This window comes from Colletotrichum phormii (assembly GCF_030913505.1).
Source record: "Colletotrichum phormii strain CBS 102054 chromosome Unknown BDP81scaffold_5, whole genome shotgun sequence".
Classification (NCBI taxonomy): Eukaryota; Fungi; Ascomycota; class Sordariomycetes; order Glomerellales; family Glomerellaceae; genus Colletotrichum; species Colletotrichum phormii.
In genome coordinates this window covers 1177819-1197233 of record NW_026851447.1, presented here as the reverse complement: position 1 = coordinate 1197233, position 19415 = coordinate 1177819, and positions in this window count along the sequence as shown.

Sequence of the window (19415 nt, the reverse complement as noted above, 5' to 3'; positions counted from 1 at the left end):
TGCGAAACACAATTACAAAGTATGGGATACACGATCACGATATCTACAATTTTGATGAGACTGGTTTCTTAATGGGAATGCTGTCGCACGCAAAGGTTGTTACGACATCTGACCGTAAGGGAAGGCCTCGTATGAAGCAGCCTGGCAATCGGGAATGGGTTTCTGTTATTCAGGGTGTATGCGCGGATGGCTGGGCGTTGCCTCCGTACATCATCGTGAAGGGCAAATATCACCTCCTCTCGTGGTATATTCATGGCCAATTTCCAGCCACATGGCGTATCCATCCAAGCGAAAATGGATGGACGACAAATGATATTGGCCTAGATTGGCTAAAGCACTTTAATCAGTGTACAAGGACTCGTACGAAGGGCTCTTATCGCCTCTTGATCCTTGATGGCCATAATAGCCATAAATCGACTGACTTTGACGAATACTGCAAGGAACAAAACATTATTGCTCTTTGTATGCCTCCCCATTCATCACACGAGCTTCAGCCTCTTGATGTTGGGTGCTTTAGCCCGTTAAAGTACTCGTACGGCAAGGAAATCGAGAAGATGATGCGGATACAGATTTCCCATAGTACAAAGGATGACTTCTTTCCTGCCTTTAAAGCAGCATTCTTTACTTCCATGGGCGAAAATAACGTACGAGCTGGTTTTAGGCAGGCAGGCCTTGTACCTTTTAACCCTGAAGTGGTTATTTCTCGCTTGGATTTCAAGCCAAAGACGCCAACACCATCAAACTCACGGCCAAGCAGCCAAGGCTCCTGGGACCCAAGGACACCAATTACAGCACTAGAGGGCGTACGAAGTGCTACCTCCCTTAAAAGGAAGATCCAAGCACATCAAGGTAGCTCACCAACAGCAATGTACGAAGTAATTGACTTCCAGGCCAGAGGTATTAGCAAGTTAGCCCATAGGCTTGCTATTATTGAGGCTGAGAACCGTAAGCTTCGTACGGGGATAGAGGTACTAAGTAAGCGCCGGAGGGCAAAAAAGACCCGGCTACGTCTTGGAGGGTCACTTAATAGTGCTGAAGCAGAGGCACTACAAGTAAAGAAAGGGTGGTGTTAATGCTGGAGGAGAGAATAACCCTCAGAAGGAGGGTCGTACGGAAGGTGCTGAACCACGCGCGCGACGATGTGGTAATTGCGGGAAGCCTGGACATAACGCACGAACCTGTGAAGTGGTTTGGGATAGTAATGAGGAAGAGGGTGATATATAGTTTTAATTGATTTCGTACGTTGTGGCTAAGTTAACTTATACATAAGGTAGAAAGGTTTGAGAGAGTGCGTCGCTCGCTATGATGCGTCGCTCGCTATGCAGGTACGTTACTAGAATTAGAAATATTTAGACGTTTATAAAAAGACCCACTTTTTCGTAATAAAACGAGTAGGTTTTGAATATGAATCGTACCTTTTTTTAGTATATTTCGAAAATTCCGCGTTAATTATGCTGATGTTCTTACTGAATTATATAAATAATAATTATAAAGTAAAATAAGGCTAGTTACTGTTACGGCCTAAACGGTTGGTCCCGCCATGGCGTAGCTATATAATGCAGAACAAGGGAAAATGATGCGGAGTCATCATTATCAAAGCTTTTGCTTTGTGCCACAGTTGATTGCCTTGACCTGCTCGTAACAATAATATACATAATTATTAAATAATTAAACCGTAAATATTTTAATTTTGATTATTTTTAAAATAAACTTATGTTTTATTAAAGGGCGTTATTTATTATAACCTAAGATTATAGAGTATATTATTTTAGCTTATTAAAAAGAGATCTAATGCTTTTTAAATTTTAATATTTATTTTCATTTAACGTATATGATAAGCGAGTGGGCCACTTCCTTATTGCACCTTAAAGGTCGATTCTTATCTATTTAGTAAAACTCGGATATAAGATTTAAATACACATAGCTTCTAAAATAAGCTTTGATAAGGGTTATATTATAGAACATAATATTATAAATTTTTTATATAGCTTTAAAACTTCTATATAGAAACTTGCCTTATCGTAGACACATTTTTATATTTCTCTTATATAATAAAACTATAACGTGGTTCATCAGTCAGCCGGCCGGACTAGTCAGCCGGACGTTTTTTCCCACGTCCACAACGACATCTAGTATTTCTCGACCACAACGTATTAAATTAATTATTGGTTGTCGCTATTAGAATCTCCTGATGATTCGATATCTTTAGAATAGGTTCGTGTATTATGCCCAGTCTTACCATACGCACTACAGCGTCTCCGAGTCGGCTGGGCTCTTTTTGATGGGCCCCCCTCCTCATCCTCTCGAGGTGCTGGACGTTTACCTTTTTGTTTCTTTTCCAGCAAACCCTAAGATTCCTCTATACTAAGTGCCCCTCCAAGCTACATACGCGACCTTTTAGCCCTCCGACGCTTAGCAAGTGCTGCATTCGCATCCTCAAGGGTACGAAGCCGATCAGTCAAAATAGTGATTAAGTGCGCCATTACCTGCGCACCCTTTGATAATTGCTTAACTGCAGCAATAATTGGTGTCGGTGAGCTTCCTTTATGAGCAGAGATCCGGCTTTTGATAAAGTTAGACTGCGAGACGGCTTGTTGTGGGTTAGAGGGCGTTTGCGACTGCCAAGGTGGTGGTGTTGAAGGGTTGGCCATAGGAGGTGTAGGCGTCCGTAAATGCACATCAAGCTTTTTGATGACATAGTCTGGGTCCTATGGTGAAATTCCAGCGCCTTAGAAAGCAGACCTGATGTTTTCCTCATTAAAAACCTTGTTGTGGGCCTGGTGGAAGGCGATAAAGAACTCAGACTTGGTAATGTGATTTATGGAGGCTCTGATAAATAGGTTAATTTCATCACCGTATGCGCGTTTTAAAGGCGAATAAAGCGCAATATCCAATGGCTGTAATAGATGCGACGAATGTGCAGGCATACTGACCGTTACAATATTGTTCTGCTTGCAGTAATCGTCGAATTCGGCCGATAAATGGCTCTCATGGCCGTCGATAATGAGCATCTGGTAGACGCCCTTAGTTCGGTTCTTAGTAGGTTTGTCGCTTAGTATGTTTGTCGAAGTGTTTAATCTAATTAAGACCCGTCTGATTATCCCTCTATCTATTAGCAGTGGGCTTAATGACCTAGTTGCCCGGAAAACCTGATTCCGTGGTCCAACTGGCAAGGTGATATGCGCCCTTAACGATCACGAACGGAGGGATACACTACCCGCCCGAATTAATATATTTAATAACTGTAGCCTATTTATGGTTACCCGGCTGGACACACTTTGCTTTGCCGCGTCGATCGGCGCGTATTACTACCATTGACGCGGTGATCATGCCCATCATGAAGCCAGTCTCGTCGAAATTATATAGGTCCTCCTCTTCGATTCCATACTTAGTCATCATGTTGCGTAATAATACAAACCACTTTGAAATAACCTCTGGGTCTTCTTGAAGAGCCCTTTAATAATCGTATGGACGATTAAACTTTGTTTTTAGAGCAGGCTGTGAGTCCACAAACCGCCTGGCCCATCGCTTGCCAACAGGCTCGGTATTATGCGCTCGCAGCAGGAGATTGGCTATATCTTCCATACCGCTAAGGCAAAAAGGAAATCCTCTGGAATCCTGTTTAATAACGTATTAGAGAAGTGTTTTCTCTTCGATCGGATCGAGTTTATGTCGTTAGGGTTGAGTTTGTTCGCGTTACGGTCGGTTATTCATTCTATCGGCTAAGGTACTCTTCGGGATACCGTAGGTCTTTGCGGCACGCAAAATACTTGAGTTACTACCTACAGCGCGTATCGATCGGATCGCTTCAATCGCAAGAATGATTTTATCTTCTTGGGTATAGATTGGTATTATGGTTGTTGAGATTTTACGCGTCAAAGGTTTAAGTGGTTTGGACATAAGTGTGTTTAGAAAAAAACGTCCGGCTGACTGGTCCGGCCGGCTGACTGATGAACCACGTTATAAAATTTTCGTATTATTATATTTCATATTATAGCCCTTATTGAAGCTTACATAAAAGAATCTACTAGTTTCAGCCTTATATTCGATTTTTCATAAGTAGGTAAATAATTGACCTTTAAGGTGCGATAAGAAAGTGGCCCACTCGCTTATCATATACGTTATTTAAAAAATAATTTATTACATATGTTTTAAACAGAACCGTATTTTGTTCTATTGTATTAAATTTTTGAAAGATCTTTAATGAAATACCTATGAATCGAGCCCTATATTCTCTGAAATCCGAGCTAAAATAGTAACTATTAAAAATTAAATATAATAAACTATAAGCTAAAAAGCTTTTATAAAAAAAGAAGGATTTTAATAAAACAATTAGGGAAAACTCAAGAGAAAGTCGTCTTTTGTATATAAAACTAAGTTTTTCTTTATATGAATAATTCTAATATTAAATTATGGATAAGTTTAGAACGGGATAATAAGTTTTTATAATATTATATAATATCAAATATCTAACTAATATTACCACAATAAATAAAAGATTAATGAAAAAGAAATAAATTAGAAGTTCTTTTTATAATTTAGGGAGTTAATTTCATTTTATTTAAAAATAAAGGGAGGGAAACAAATCTTTTTTTAAAACTAATTTACGATTTTATATTCTTATATAAATAAGAAGTATATAAGGAGTTCTAAATATCTTATATAATTTAAATATTATTAACGTGCATGATAAGCGAGCGGATCAGACAGGCGAGCGGATCGCTCAACAGCGACCGCCATATCTTTTTCTTTCTAACACATATCCATCTACCACAATGATACAGTCATCAAACAAAGAAGCTGGCATAATTCTAGCAGTTCAAGCTATCGAAAAAATACCAAATTTGAGTATGAAAGGTGCAGCTCGGATCTACTCAGTGCCATTTTCAACCTTACGCGCCCGTATTAATGGAAGAACTTCGCGACTTAAAACCATACTAAAATTACGGAATTTGACGTTACTCGAAGAGGATACGCTAGTTAAGTATATTCTCGACCTAGATTCCCGATTATTCCCTCCTCGGATCAGTGGTATAGAAGAAATGGCTAATCGACTACTTGCCGACCGCGACGCGCCCCTAGTTAGGAAGCGCTAGGCTACGAACTTCGTTAAGCGACAACCACAGCTCCGGACGAGCTTTTTTCGCAAGTATAACTATAAGAGGGCCTAATACGAAGATCTAGACGCGATAAACGCATGGTTTCGCCTTGTGGCGAATACAATCGCGAAGTACGGCATCGTAAACTCCGATATCTACAACTTTAATGAGACTAGGTTTATAATAGGCCAGATTGCATCCGGAATGGTTATCACGAGTGCTAAAAGGCGTTCAAACACGGAAATAACGCAGCCTGGCAATCGTGAATAGGTTACAGTCATTCAAGCCATCAGTTCGTCAGGCTACAGCGTTCCGCCGTACATCATCGTCGCAGGCCAATATCACCTCTCCACCTAGTATACAAAAACAGGTCTCCCACGCAACTGGGTCATTACAACGTCTGAAAACGGATGGACAACAAATGAAAGAGGCCTAGACTAGCTCTAGTACTTTAATCGGCATACAAAACCGCGTATAACTAGTACTTATCGCCTCCTCGTCATCGATAGGTACGAAAGTCACTACTCTGCGGACTTTGAGATATATTGCAAGAAAACCAATATCGTCATACTCTGCATGCTGGCCCATTCGTCTCATCTACTTCAGCCCTTAGACGTTGGGTATTTTGGGCCACTAAAGATGGCTTATAATCGATGAATTGAGGATAAGATGCGCCGGGGTAATACGCATATTACGAAGGAGGACTTCTTCCCTGCATTTCACAACGCTTTCACGCAAGCCCTAACGGTAAAAAACATACAGGGAGGCTTCAGAGGGGCCGGGCTTGTTCCTTTGAGTGCCGAAAGTGTGCTTTCGAAGCTTGATGTCAAGTTACACACTCCAACACCCCCAGGGTCCCTACCAACAACACCCCCCGCATGGACTTCTCAGACGCCAAATAACCCAACAGAGGCCTCTTCTCAGTCCGAACTCATCAAAAGGAGGATCTCCCGCCATTAAAATAGCTCCCTAACTTCAATTATTGAAGCTGTAGAGCATTTATTAAAGGGAGCGCGGGGATTTATATACCAGATTGCCTTATTAAGGTCGGAGGTCCAGATCCTCCGGGAGGAAAATAACCTACTTAGCCGACGCAGGAGGGCTAAGAAAACACGTCTCAGACAAGGAGGAAGTCTTACTGTAGCTGAGGCAGAGGACATTCAGTCGCAGAGAGAGGCTACGGCCCAGATTAAGGAGGAAACGCGCCAGAGTAGTGGTCGTCGGCCGAGGACAGAAACAGGTCAACGGCGATGTGGCGTCTGCGGAAACACTGGCCATAATGCGCAAACATGTCAGTTTAATAAAGAAATATCTGAGGAATAGGATTCAGAGTAGTTTCAATTCATTTTATGTTTTTAGTGTTGCTCCTTAGTTAGATTTACAATGTGATCATGGTTAGGTGGGCAGCTCGCTTATCAAGTACGTTAACCCTATTTAAATGTATTTTTATTAAAATTAATTTTTTTAAGGATTTATTTCTTTAATAAAAATGCTATTAATATATAGCTCTTCATTATTAGTATAAATGGCAAGATATTAGCTATATTGGCCCTTTCTCTAAAAGCCTCTACGTTAATATTAAAGTTTAGAATATCTGCGATAAGGAAGGCCGCCTTTAAGCTTTATTACCGACTTAAATAACCTTTACCGCTAACATATAAATAACCTACTTACTTATATTATATTATATCTTTCCAATTAGAATTACTATATTAAGTTAAGCGTAAGAATAGGGTACAATATATGTATCATATGATTTCCTTTAAAAGCTAATCTCGTTAAAGTTAATATTTTATGCCTATAAAGCTAGGAAAAAGCCCCTATATAAAAATGAATTAAAAAAAGATTAATAACAAAAAATAAAACTTTTATAATTTCTAAGCTATAAGAAAGCTTTTTTTTAGTAAAAATAAAATAACCCGAAATCAATTGCGAAATAGCTGGATTATAATTTAAAACCTAGTTTAAATTATGAAGTTCATTAACCGAGAATTAGATGAAATTAGAATAAAACATAAGTACATAAATAAATATAACTTGTTTTATTAATAGTTAACAGGGAAAGGGAATATAATTCTTTTTTAAAAAGCTTAATATAATAATAAATATTATTAAAATATAAAAGATTAAGCTAATGATATTTTTTTTGATAAACAGAAAAATAACGATTAAGTAAAAAATAATATCGTATATTTTATAATTTTGTTTTTTAAAAAGTTACTAAGTTTACTAGCGTTAATTACTTAAGAAAGGGGAAGTTCAACTAGTATTTTTTGAAAAAGAAAAAGAATTAAGTTAATGAATTAAAATAAATAATTTACTATTAATTATTATTATTTACCAAGGGACCTTAATTTGAATAGTTGGCTTTCTCATAAAGTAAATAGAAGCGGCGAAAATAACAGTCTTTATAGATAAAATATAATAACGTGGTTCATCAGTCAGCCGGCCGGACCAGTCCGCCGGACGTTTTTTTCTAAACACACTTATGTCCAAACCACTTAAACCTTTGACGCGTAAAATATCAACAACCATAATGCTAATCTACACCCAAGAAGACAAAGTCATTCTTGCGATTGAAGCGATCCGATCGATACGCGCTGTAGGTAGTAACTCAAGTATTTTGCGTGCCGCAAAGACCTACGGTATCCCGAAGAGCACCTTAGCCGATAGAATGAACAACCGACCGCGACGCGAACAAACTCAACCCCAACGACATAAACTCGATCCGATCGAAGAGAAAACACTTCTCTAATACGTTATTGAACAGGATTCCAGAGGATTTCCTTTGTGCCTTGGCGGTGTGGAAGAAATGGCTAATCTCCTACTGCGAGCGCGTAATGCCGAGCCTATTGGTAAGCGATAGGCCAGGCGGTTTGTGGACTCACAGCCTGCTCCGAAAAAAAGTTTAATCGTCCATACGACTATTAAAGGGCTCTTCAAGAAGACCCAGAGGTTATTTCAAAGTGGTTTGTATTGTTACGTAACATGATAACCAAGTATGGAATCCAAGAGGAGGACCTATATAATTTCGACGAGACTGGCTTCATGATGGGCATGATCACCGCGTCAATGGTAGTAATACGCGCCGATCGACGCGGCAAAGCAAAGTGTGTCCAGCCGGGTAACCATAAATAGGCTACAGTTATTAAATATATTAATTCGGGCGGGTAGTGTATCCCTCCGTTCGTGATCGTTAAGGGCGCATATCACCTTGCCAGTTGGACCACGGAATCAGGTTTTCCGGGCAACTAGGTCATTAAGCCCACTGCTAATAGATAGAGGGATAATCAGACGGGTCTTAATTAGATTAAACACTTCGACAAACATACTAAGCGACAAACCTACTAAGAACCGAACTAAGGGCGTCTACCAGATGCTCATTATCGACGGCCATGAGAGCCATTTATCGGCCGAATTCGACGATTACTGCAAGCAGAACAATATTGTAACGGTCAGTATGCCTGCACATTCGTCGCATCTATTACAGCCATTGGATATTGCGCTTTATTCGCCTTTAAAACGCGCATACGGTGATGAAATTAACCTATTTATCAGAGCCTCCATAAATCACATTACCAAGTCTGAGTTCTTTATTGCCTTCCACCAGGCCCACAACAAGGTTTTTAATGAGGAAAACATCAGGTCTGCTTTCTAAGGCGCTGGAATTTCACCATAGGACCCAGACTATGTCATCAAAAAGCTTGATGTGCATTTACGGACGCCTACACCTCCTATGGCCAACCCTTCAACACCACCACCTTGGCAGTCGCAAACGCCCTCTAACCCATAACAAGCCGTCTTGCAGTCTAACTTTATTAAAAGCCGGATCTCTACTTATAAAGGAAGCTTACCGACACCAATCATTGCTATAGTTAAGTAATTGTCAAAGGGTGCGCAAGCAATGGCGTACTTAATTACTATTTTGACTGATCGGCTTCGTACCCTTAAGGATGCGAATGTAGCACTTGCTAAGCGTCGGAGGGCTAAAAAGTCGCGTGTGCAGCTTAGAGGGGCACTTAGTATAGAGGAATCTCAGGGTTTGCTGGAAGAGAAACAAAAAGGTAAACGTCCAGCACCTCGAGAGGATGAGGAGGGGGGTCTATCAAAGAGAGCCCAGCCGACTCGGAGATGCTGTGGTGCGTATGGTAAGACTAGGTATAATATACGAACCTGTTCCAAAGATGTCGAATCATCAGGAGATTCTGATAGCGACAACCAACAATTAATTTAATACGTTGTGGTTGAGAAATACTAGATGTTGTTGTGGACGTGGGAAAAAACGTCCGGCTGACTGATGAACCACGTTACCTTAATAATTACAAGTTTATATTTAATATTTTTTAGTTCTTTAATAAAAACTTATTATTTTATTATTCTTTTTAAGCTGTTGAAAATAAACTAAATAATAATTATAAACCTCGTTTTAACTATCTGTATTACATAACCTTAGATGATTATAAATTATATTTCAATTGATAAAGAATTAAAGAAAGATTATTTCTGTTCTTTTTATACTCTAAAAAGCTCTTGAATATTCTTTTGTTTTAACTTTGAAATTAATAGGTATTTGATTAATAATAAATAAAAATACCTCTTAATTTATATTACTATTAAAGCTTATCTAATATTCTTTTAACTATATTTAAATAGCTAGAATAATCTTTAAAAAGCTTATTTAACATAACATTCTTTTATTATATTAAATTATAAATTAAATATTTCCTTGAAGGCTTTAATGAAGTTATTAATCTAGGCTGTTATTACGTCATTATTAAGTATTTATAATTATAATAAAATAACCTTTTCTAATCCTTCGCTTTCTTTGATTATATTAATTATATTATTATAGTTTGTACTGTAGTTTATTAAATAAATCTTTTTAGAAATCGGAACCTTTATTCTTAAGTTACCCTTTTTATAGCTTATTTTTATCATATACAAGTTCTTATTTAATAAAATATAAGACACTTTTTATAAATAATAATAATACTTTTATTGTTTCTTTCTTAATTAATTATTACCAATTTTTATAATTAATGATAATAGAAGTTTAAGGTTTTTCAAAAAGATTTTCTTTTTGATAAATTAACACTTTTTAATTAAATCTTTTTTTAATTCCATAATTTTTATTTTCTATTAATTATAACGGTTTATAAAAGCTCAAAAATTATAATAATTAAAGCTAAATATTATAATTAAAATTAAAAAATAGGGCCATTATAATATACAAACTTATATCGCTTAGCCTATCATCGGTAACCTACCCACCCGTATTATATCGTATCTTATAAATTAAAATTACTATATTAAGCTACGGGTAACGTACTTTACCAGTCAGCCGCGCACTTTTCCCGATATCGTAAACATCTTATAAGTTTATATAACCAGAACCTAAAAATTCAATTAGCTTTCATCGGTATCGAAATCACTAGACGATTCTCTATCTTTAGAATACGTTCGCGTATTATAGCTTGTCTTGCTGTATATACCGTAACGCCTTTGAGCCGACCGACCCTTCTTCGATAGACTACCTTCTTTACCTTCTTAAGGCGCTGGGCGTTTCCCTTTACTCTTTTCTTTTAAAATAACCTGGGATTCCTTTATACTAAGTACTCCTCTAAGCTATATACGCGTTTTTTTTGCCCTCCGCCGCTTAGTAAGCGCTATATTGGTATCCTAAAGTATGCGCACCTGATCCGTTAAAATAGTGATCGAGTACGCTATTGCCCATGCACCCTTTGCTAGCCGGTTAACTGCCTCGATTATTGGTGTTGGAGAGCTTCCCTGATGGGTTGAGATCCGACTTTTAATCAAGTTGGACTGTGAGAGCGCTTCGTGGCGGTTAGAGGGCGTTTGCGATTGCTAGACTGGTGGTGTTGAGGGGTCGGTCATAGGAGGTGTAGGCGTCCGTATATGCATATCGAGCTTCCTAATTACATGATTTGGGTCCTATGGTAAAATACCAGCTCCGCGGAAGGCGGATTTAGTGTTTTCATTTGAGAAGACCTTGTTGTGGGCCTTACGGAAGGCAACGAAGAACTCGGACTTCGTAATGTGGTTGACGGAGGATTTGATGAATAGGTTGATTTCATCCCCGTATGCGCGTTTTAATGGCGAATAAAGCGCAATATCCAATGGCTGGAGTAAGTGAGATAAATACGGAGGCATATTAACAGTTATAATGTTGTTCTGCTTGTAGTATTCGTCGAATTTGGCCGATAAATGGCTCTCGTGCCCATCGATTATGAGCATCCGATAGACACCTTTTACGTGGGCCCGAGTATGCTTATCGAAATGCTTGATCTAGTCCAGCCCAGTTTTATTATCGGTCTATCCATTAGTAGTCGGTTTAATTACCCAGTCGCCTAGGAAGCCGGATTCCGTTGACTAGTTGGCAAGGTGATAGGACCCTCGAACGATCACGAAAGGCGGGATGCACCACCCCCTCGAATTGATGCACTTAATGATTATAACCCATTCACGGTTGCTAAGCTAGACAGATTTCGCTTTTCTACGTCTATCGGCACGCATAACGACTATTAACGCGGTAATAACGCCTATTATAAAGCCGGTCTCGTCCAAATTATATGGGTCCTCGTTACTAATACCGTACTTGGTCATCATGTTACCCAATAATGCGAACCACTTCGAAATGACCTCTGGATCCTCTTGAAGGGCCCTTTGATAATTATATAGACGATTGAATTTGGTCTTTAGAGTCGGCTGCGAGTCGATAAACCTCTTAGCCTAGTGTTTCCTAACGGGCGTCCTATTCCGCATCCGAAGCAAGAAATTCGCCATATCTTCCACACTAGCGAGTCGCAGAGGAAATCCTCTGGAATCCTGCTTAATAACGTATTAGAGAAGTATTTTCTCTTCGATCGGATCGAGTTTATGTTGTTAGGGCTGGGTACGGTCGCGGCATAGTCGATTATTTATTCTGTCGCATAAGGTGCTTTTAGGAATACCGTATATCTTCGCAGTGCGTTATGTACTTAGTTTCTGGCCGGCAGCGCGTGTCTTTCGGATCGCCTCAATAGCAAGAATGATCTTATCTTCTTGGGTGTAAATTGATATTACCGTTGTTAAGTTATTACGCGTTAAACTTTTAAGTGGCTGAGAACAAAGCGCGTTGTGGAAAAAGTGCGCGGCTGACTGGTAAAGTACGTTAGTTATTTTTACTTAGCTATATTAAGGTTTATTCGTCTATTATATTAAGGGTATTCTAGTTATTAATTACTACAATGTTAACAACATATAGTTCGAAGTATATAAGAGCTTTTCTTTTTGAAAAGGAGGCGGTATAAACAACCCTCTCCGCTTTATTCTCAAAGTTTATTTTATAAAAGTATTAGTATACTCTAACTTCTTCTTTTATCTATTATATAGCGTAATAATAATATCAGAGGCGGTATAAAGGGTATTAACATTTTTAATAAGGCAGTCCGCCTCCTAGGTCTTAGTTTCGAGATATTTAATAATAATATTGAGTATTTACTATATAATAGTAATATTAAAGTCGTTCTTCTTAAGCTTCTTTTATAGGCCTTTATAGACCTTATAGGTAAAGTCTAGTCCTTTTTCTAAGTCTTCAATATCCTTTATTTCTTTGTTTAGGGTCTTAGTAGGTATAGGGGCCTTACCTTTAAAGTCGTTAGAAGAGGTAGACGGGGTGGCTTTAAAAGATATCGTCGGTTTTACTATTAGTAGTTTTATAGAGTCGACTTACTAAATAAGAGCAATTAAAGTGTTACGGATAGCTACTAGTCGTAGTAAGGCATATTTATAAAAGTAAAAGCTACGGAACTAGTAATAATATCGTAGGCGGGAATAGCTTTAAGGAAGTTATGTCTATAAGTCGTAAAGTAGGGAAGGCTTTAATAATTAATTACAGTCTTATCAAAAAGATTCTTAGGGAAGATAGCTAAAAGTGATCGTAAGATCTAACACGAAGTTAATTACTAAAGAAGCTATAGGAAATCTATCCTAGAGCCCGGCTCGAGTCCATCCTATATATAAGTCCTGATCCTAAATATATCCTTCATTTACTTATTTACTATATTTATTAGTAATGACTAAATAGATACCGGTAAGCGCTCACTCGGGGTGATTCTTATAATCACCTTATCGTATACTTACTTCCTTATTATTGCGTAACTTATATTATAGTTCTTCCGTTCTATAGGGTAGCGTTTATATTCCTTAGTTTCCTATATATATCATACGCTGTGCCCGCCGCGAGCCTATGGGGCAGGCCCTAGTCTTAGTTATATATACTGGGTCGTAATACCTAACTCCTTTCAGCACGATATTAGGTATGATTTACGATATTTACGGTTATAACTAACGATTCTATGTAGTCGTAATTGAATAGGCATAATTAACGATTTTTATAACTGAAATTAATAATTTTGTATAGTTATAATTTACGTTATAGTTAACGTGGTTCATCAGTCAGCGACGAACTTTTTCCCATGCACGTAATGGTATTTACTATTGCACAACCACAACACATTGAATTAACTATTCCTCATTACTACTCGAATCATTTGACAATTCCGTATCCTTAGAACAGGTTCGCGCATTATGACCGGTCTCGGCACACATACCACAGCGTCTCCGAGCTGGCTGGGCTCTCTTTGATGGACCCCCCTCCTCATCCTCTTAAGGTGCTGGACGTTTCCCTTTTTGTTTCCCTTCAAACAAAACCTGAGATTCCTCTATACTAAGCGCCCCTCTAAGCTGGACCCGCGTCCTTTTAGCCCTCCGGCGCTTACCAAGTGCAACATTCGTATCCTCAAGGGTACGAAGCCGATCAGTTAAAAGAGTGATTGAGTGCGCCATTGCCTGCGCACCCTTTGACAATTGCTCAACTACAGCAATAATTGGTGTCGGTGAGCTTCCTTTATGAGCAGAGATCCGGCTTTTGATAAAGTTAGACTGCGAGACGGTTTGTTGTGGGTTAGAGGGCGTTTGCGACTGCCAAGGTGGTGGTGTTGAAGGGCTGGCTATAGGAGGTGTAGGCGTCCGTAAACGTACATCAAGCTTTTCAATGACATGCTCTGGTTTCCATGGTGAGATTCCAGCGCCTCTAAAAGCATCCCTAATTTTTTCTTCATTAAAAACTTTGTTGCGGGCCTGGTAGAAGGCAATAAAGAACTCCGACTTGGTGATGTGGCTTATGGAGGCTTCGATGAATAGGTTCATTTCATCACCATATGCGCGTTTTAAAGGCGAACAAAGCGCAATATCTAATGGCTGTAGTAGATGTGACGAATATGCAGGCATACTGACCGTTACAATATTGTTCTGCTTGCAGTAACTGTCGAATTCGGCCGATAAATGGCTCTCGTGGCCGTCGACAATAAGCATCCGGTAGACGCCCTTCGTTTGGTCCTTAGTATGTTGTCGAAGTGTTTAATCCAGTCAAGACCCGTCTGATTATCCGTCCATCCATTATTGGTAGGTTTGATAACCCAGTCGCTAGGAAAACCTGATTCCGTGGTCCAATTAGCAAGGTGATATGCGCCTTTGACAATCACGAACGGAGGGATGCACCACCCGCCCGAATTGATACATTCAATGACTGTAGCCCATTCACGGTTGCCAGGCTGGACAGACTTTGCTTTGCCGCATCGATCAGCGCGTGTTACTACTATTGACGCGGTGATCATGCCCATCATAAAGCTAGTTTCGTCGAAATCATATAGGTCCCCCTCTTGGATGCCATACTTGGCTATTATATTGCGTAATAGCGCAAACCACTTTGATATAACCTGAGGATCTTCTTGAAGAGCCCTTTGATAATCGTATGGACGATTAAACTTGGTTTTCAGAGCAGGCTGCGAGTCCACAAACCGCCTGGCCCATCGCTTGCTAACAGGCTTGCCATTACGCGCTCGTAGCAGGAGATTGGCCATATCTTCCACACCAGCGAGACGCAAGGGAAACCCTCTTTGATCCTGCTCAGTAACGTATTGGAGAAGCGCTTTCTCTTCGATCGCATCAAGTTTATGTCGTTGGGGTTGGGCACGTTCGCGTCGGGGTCAATCGTTCATTCTATGGCGTACGGAACTTTCGGGGACACCGTAAGTCTTCGCAGCACGCAACATACTTAGTTTTCGGCCGGCGGCGCGGGCTGATCGGATAGCCTCGATAGCTAGAAGTATCTTATTTTCTTGTGTGTAAATTGGCATAATGGTTGTGGAGTTATTGCGCGTCAAAGGTTGGAGTGGTTTAATGCAAACCGCATTTAGGAAAAAGTTCGTCGCTGACTGATATTCGTCGCTGACTGATGAACCATGTTAATAGCTTTAATATAAGTATAAAATTTTAAACTTTGTTACAATAATAAAGTTATTTATTTAACGTACCTGCATAGCGAGCGACGCATCATAGCGAGCGACGCACGTCCTCCCAATTCTACCCTCTTCATCTTTAGGTCACCTTTTCTCCACGTACGAACATGCAATCCTCCTCAATTGAAAGTCGAATTACCCTTGCCCTCCAAGCTATTGAAAAAGACCCGAAAATGTCTATACGAAGAGCTGCCTCTATCTATGAGGTCCCTGAATCAACCCTCCGCCACCGACGCGCTGGACGCGTCGCACGAGGTGAAACACGACCAAATTCGATGAAGATGACTATAACAGAAGAGGAGGTGATTCTTGAACGAGTTATTGACCTAATCGATCGAGGGTTCCCTCCGCGACAAGAAGACGTACGAGAAATGGCCGACCAACTCCTAAACGCACGCGATGGGACGCGTACTGGACCGCGATGGGCAGAGAACTTCGTACGACGCGTCCCTGAATTGAAAATGCGGTTTCAACGTCGAATCGACTATCAGAGGGCCTTAGCTGAGGATCCTACGATTATACAAGGCTGGTTTGCACTTGTGCGAAACACAATTGCAAAGTATGGGATACAGGATAACGATATCTATAATTTTGACGAGACTGGTTTCCTGATGGGAATGCTATCGCACGCAAAGGTTGTTACGACTTCTGACCGTAAGGGAAGGCCTCGTACGAAACAGCCTGGCAATCGAGAATGGGTTTCTGTCATTCAGGGTGTATGTGCGGATGGCTGGGCGCTGCCTCCGTACGTCATCGTAAAGGGCAAATATCACCTCCTCTCGTGGTATATTCATGGCCAATTTCCAGCCACATGGCGTATCCATCCAAGCGAAAATGGATGGACGACAAATGATATTGGCCTAGATTGGCTAAAGCACTTTAATCAGTGTACAAGGACTCGTACGAAGGGCTCTTATCGCCTCTTGATCCTTGATGGCCATAATAGCCATAAATCGACTGACTTTGACGAATACTGCAAGGAACAAAACATTATTGCTCTTTGTATGCCTCCCCATTCATCACACGAGCTTCAGCCTCTTGATGTTGGGTGCTTTAGCCCGTTAAAGTACTCGTACGGCAAGGAAATCGAGAAGATGATGCGGATACAGATTTCCCATAGTACAAAGGATGACTTCTTTCCTGCCTTTAAAGCAGCATTCTTTACTTCCATGGGCGAAAATAACGTACGAGCTGGTTTTAGGCAGGCAGGCCTTGTACCTTTTAACCCTGAAGTGGTTATTTCTCGCTTGGATTTCAAGCCAAAGACGCCAACACCATCAAACTCACGGCCAAGCAGCCAAGGCTCCTGGGACCCAAGGACACCAATTACAGCACTAGAGGGCGTACGAAGTGCTACCTCCCTTAAAAGGAAGATCCAAGCACATCAAGGTAGCTCACCAACACCAATGTACGAAGTAATTGACTTCCAGGCCAGAGGTATTAGCAAGTTAGCCCATAGGCTTGCTATTATTGAGGCTGAGAACCGTAAGCTTCGTACGGGGATAGAGGTACTAAGTAAGCGCCGGAGGGCAAAAAAGACCCGGCTACGTCTTGGAGGGTCACTTAATAGTGCTGAAGCAGAGGCACTACAAGTAAAGAAAGGGTGGTGTTAATGCTGGAGGAGAGAATAACCCTCAGAAGGAGGGTCGTACGGAAGGTGCTGAACCACGCGCGCGACGATGTGGTAATTGCGGGAAGCCTGGACATAACGCACGAACCTGTGAAGTGGTTTGGGATAGTAATGAGGAAGAGGGTGATATATAGTTTTAATTGATTTCGTACGTTGTGGCTAAGTTAACTTATACATAAGGTAGAAAGGTTTGAGAGAGTGCGTCGCTCGCTATGATGCGTCGCTCGCTATGCAGGTACGTTATTTATTTATAAGGAAGCGTATTTATATCTAATTAATGAACTAAGCTATATTATAACTAAGCGTTTAATCAATCTCTGTCTTTATTAATGTAACGGTGTGGGCCCCACAAGGGTAAATGTGGTAGCAGACACAATAAACCATTGCGCTAAATGCGCACCCGGGCTTATTCAGCCAAAAGGTACATTATAAACAGATCCCTCTCTGTTCATTCTGCTGCACTTAAGTACGTGTGCACGGCTCGTAAGGCTTACGGCGTAGCCTAAGCCCTCATAGGGCTCCAGCCCGTGACAATTAAAGCTAAAACATATCTCTAATTTTATGATAACTTTATAAAATTAATCACTATGATTTTTCAAGGTTTTATAGATTAATATAATTAATATAGAATAAGATTATAAAATTGTTAAAAGAGAGGTTGAGGATATTAATGTTTATTAAGTTTGATTTAAATAAAAGTTAAGTTTTTTTTATTAATTAAAAAGATGAATAATAATTAACGTACATGCATAACGAGTAGCCCATCATAGCTAGTAGCCCACTTCCTCCTTCTTTCCACACTCTTCACCTTTACATCAACTTTCCTCCAAATACGACTATAAGTTATTCTTTAGATAAAAGTCATATTATCCTTATACTTAAAGCAATTAAAAAATACCCAAAACTATCCGTACGAAAGGCAGCTCTATCTATAACATCTTAAGGACAATACTTCAATACCGACGTGCTGGCCTATTACCTCGATATAAAACTGGTATAAATTCAGAGAAGATGACTTCTTTAGAAGAAACCGTGATTCTTCAACAAGTTATTAACCTAATCGATCGAGCATTTCTACTATGACTTGACGACGTACGAGATATGGCCAATTGCCTCCTTAACAAACGCGACACGACGCATATCGGACCGCGATAGGCAGAGAACTTCGTACGACGCCAACCACAACTAAAAACGCGTTTTCGATATGGAATCGACCATTAGAGGGCATTAGCTAAGGATCCTGCAATTATATAAGCCTAGTTTGCCCCCGTATAAAACATAATTAAGAAGTATAGAATATATGATAACGATATCTATAATTTTAGTAAGACGGGCTATTTAATAGAAATGCTATCGTACGTAAAGGTTATTATAACCTCTGATCGTCGTGGGAGGCCTCGTACGAAGTAGCTTGGTAATTATAAATAGGTTTTTATTATTTAGGGTATATATACGGATAGCTGGGCGCTGCCTCCGTACGTTATTATTAAGGACAAATATTACCTCCTCTTGTAGTATACTAATGGCCAATTCCCCCCTAAATGGCGTGTCCACCCTAGCGAAAATGGATAGACTATAAACAAAATTGGCCTAGATTAGCTAGAGCATTTTAAAAAATATACAAAGTCTCGTACGAAGGGTATTAAGGGCTCCTAAACCTTGATGGCCATAATAGCCATAAATCGACCGAATTCGAAGATTATTGTAAGGAACACGGCACTATTACTCTTTATATACCTTTCCATTCATCGCACGAGCTTCAGCCTCTTAATATTAGCTGCTTTAGTCCGCTAAAGGTATCATATGGTAAAGAAATCGAGAAGATAATGCGGATATAGATTACGTATATTACTGAGGACGACTTCTTTCCTACCGTTAAAGCAGCCTTTTTTACTTCAATAGGTAAAGAAAACGTACGAGCTGGTTTTAGACAGGCTGGACTTGTACCTTTTAACCTAGAAATAGTCATTTCCCGCCTGGATTTTAAGCTAAAAACGCCAACACTATCCAACTCACGCCCAAGCAGCCAGGGCTCCTGGGACCTAAAGATACCAACTGCAGCATATAATACCGTACAAAGCTATAATTTGATTAAAAACAGGATTCACAGCCATCAATATAGCTCACTAACACATTTATACGAAGTTATTAACTTATGAGCCAAAGGTATTAATAAGTTAGCACATAAACTAGCTCTTAATAAAGCTAAGCACCGGAGGGCTAAAAACAAACCCAACTACGTCTTAGAAGGTCACTTAATACAGCTAAGGCTGAGGTAATCCGGGTAGAGAAAGGGGTTATTAATGCTAGAGGCGAAAATATACG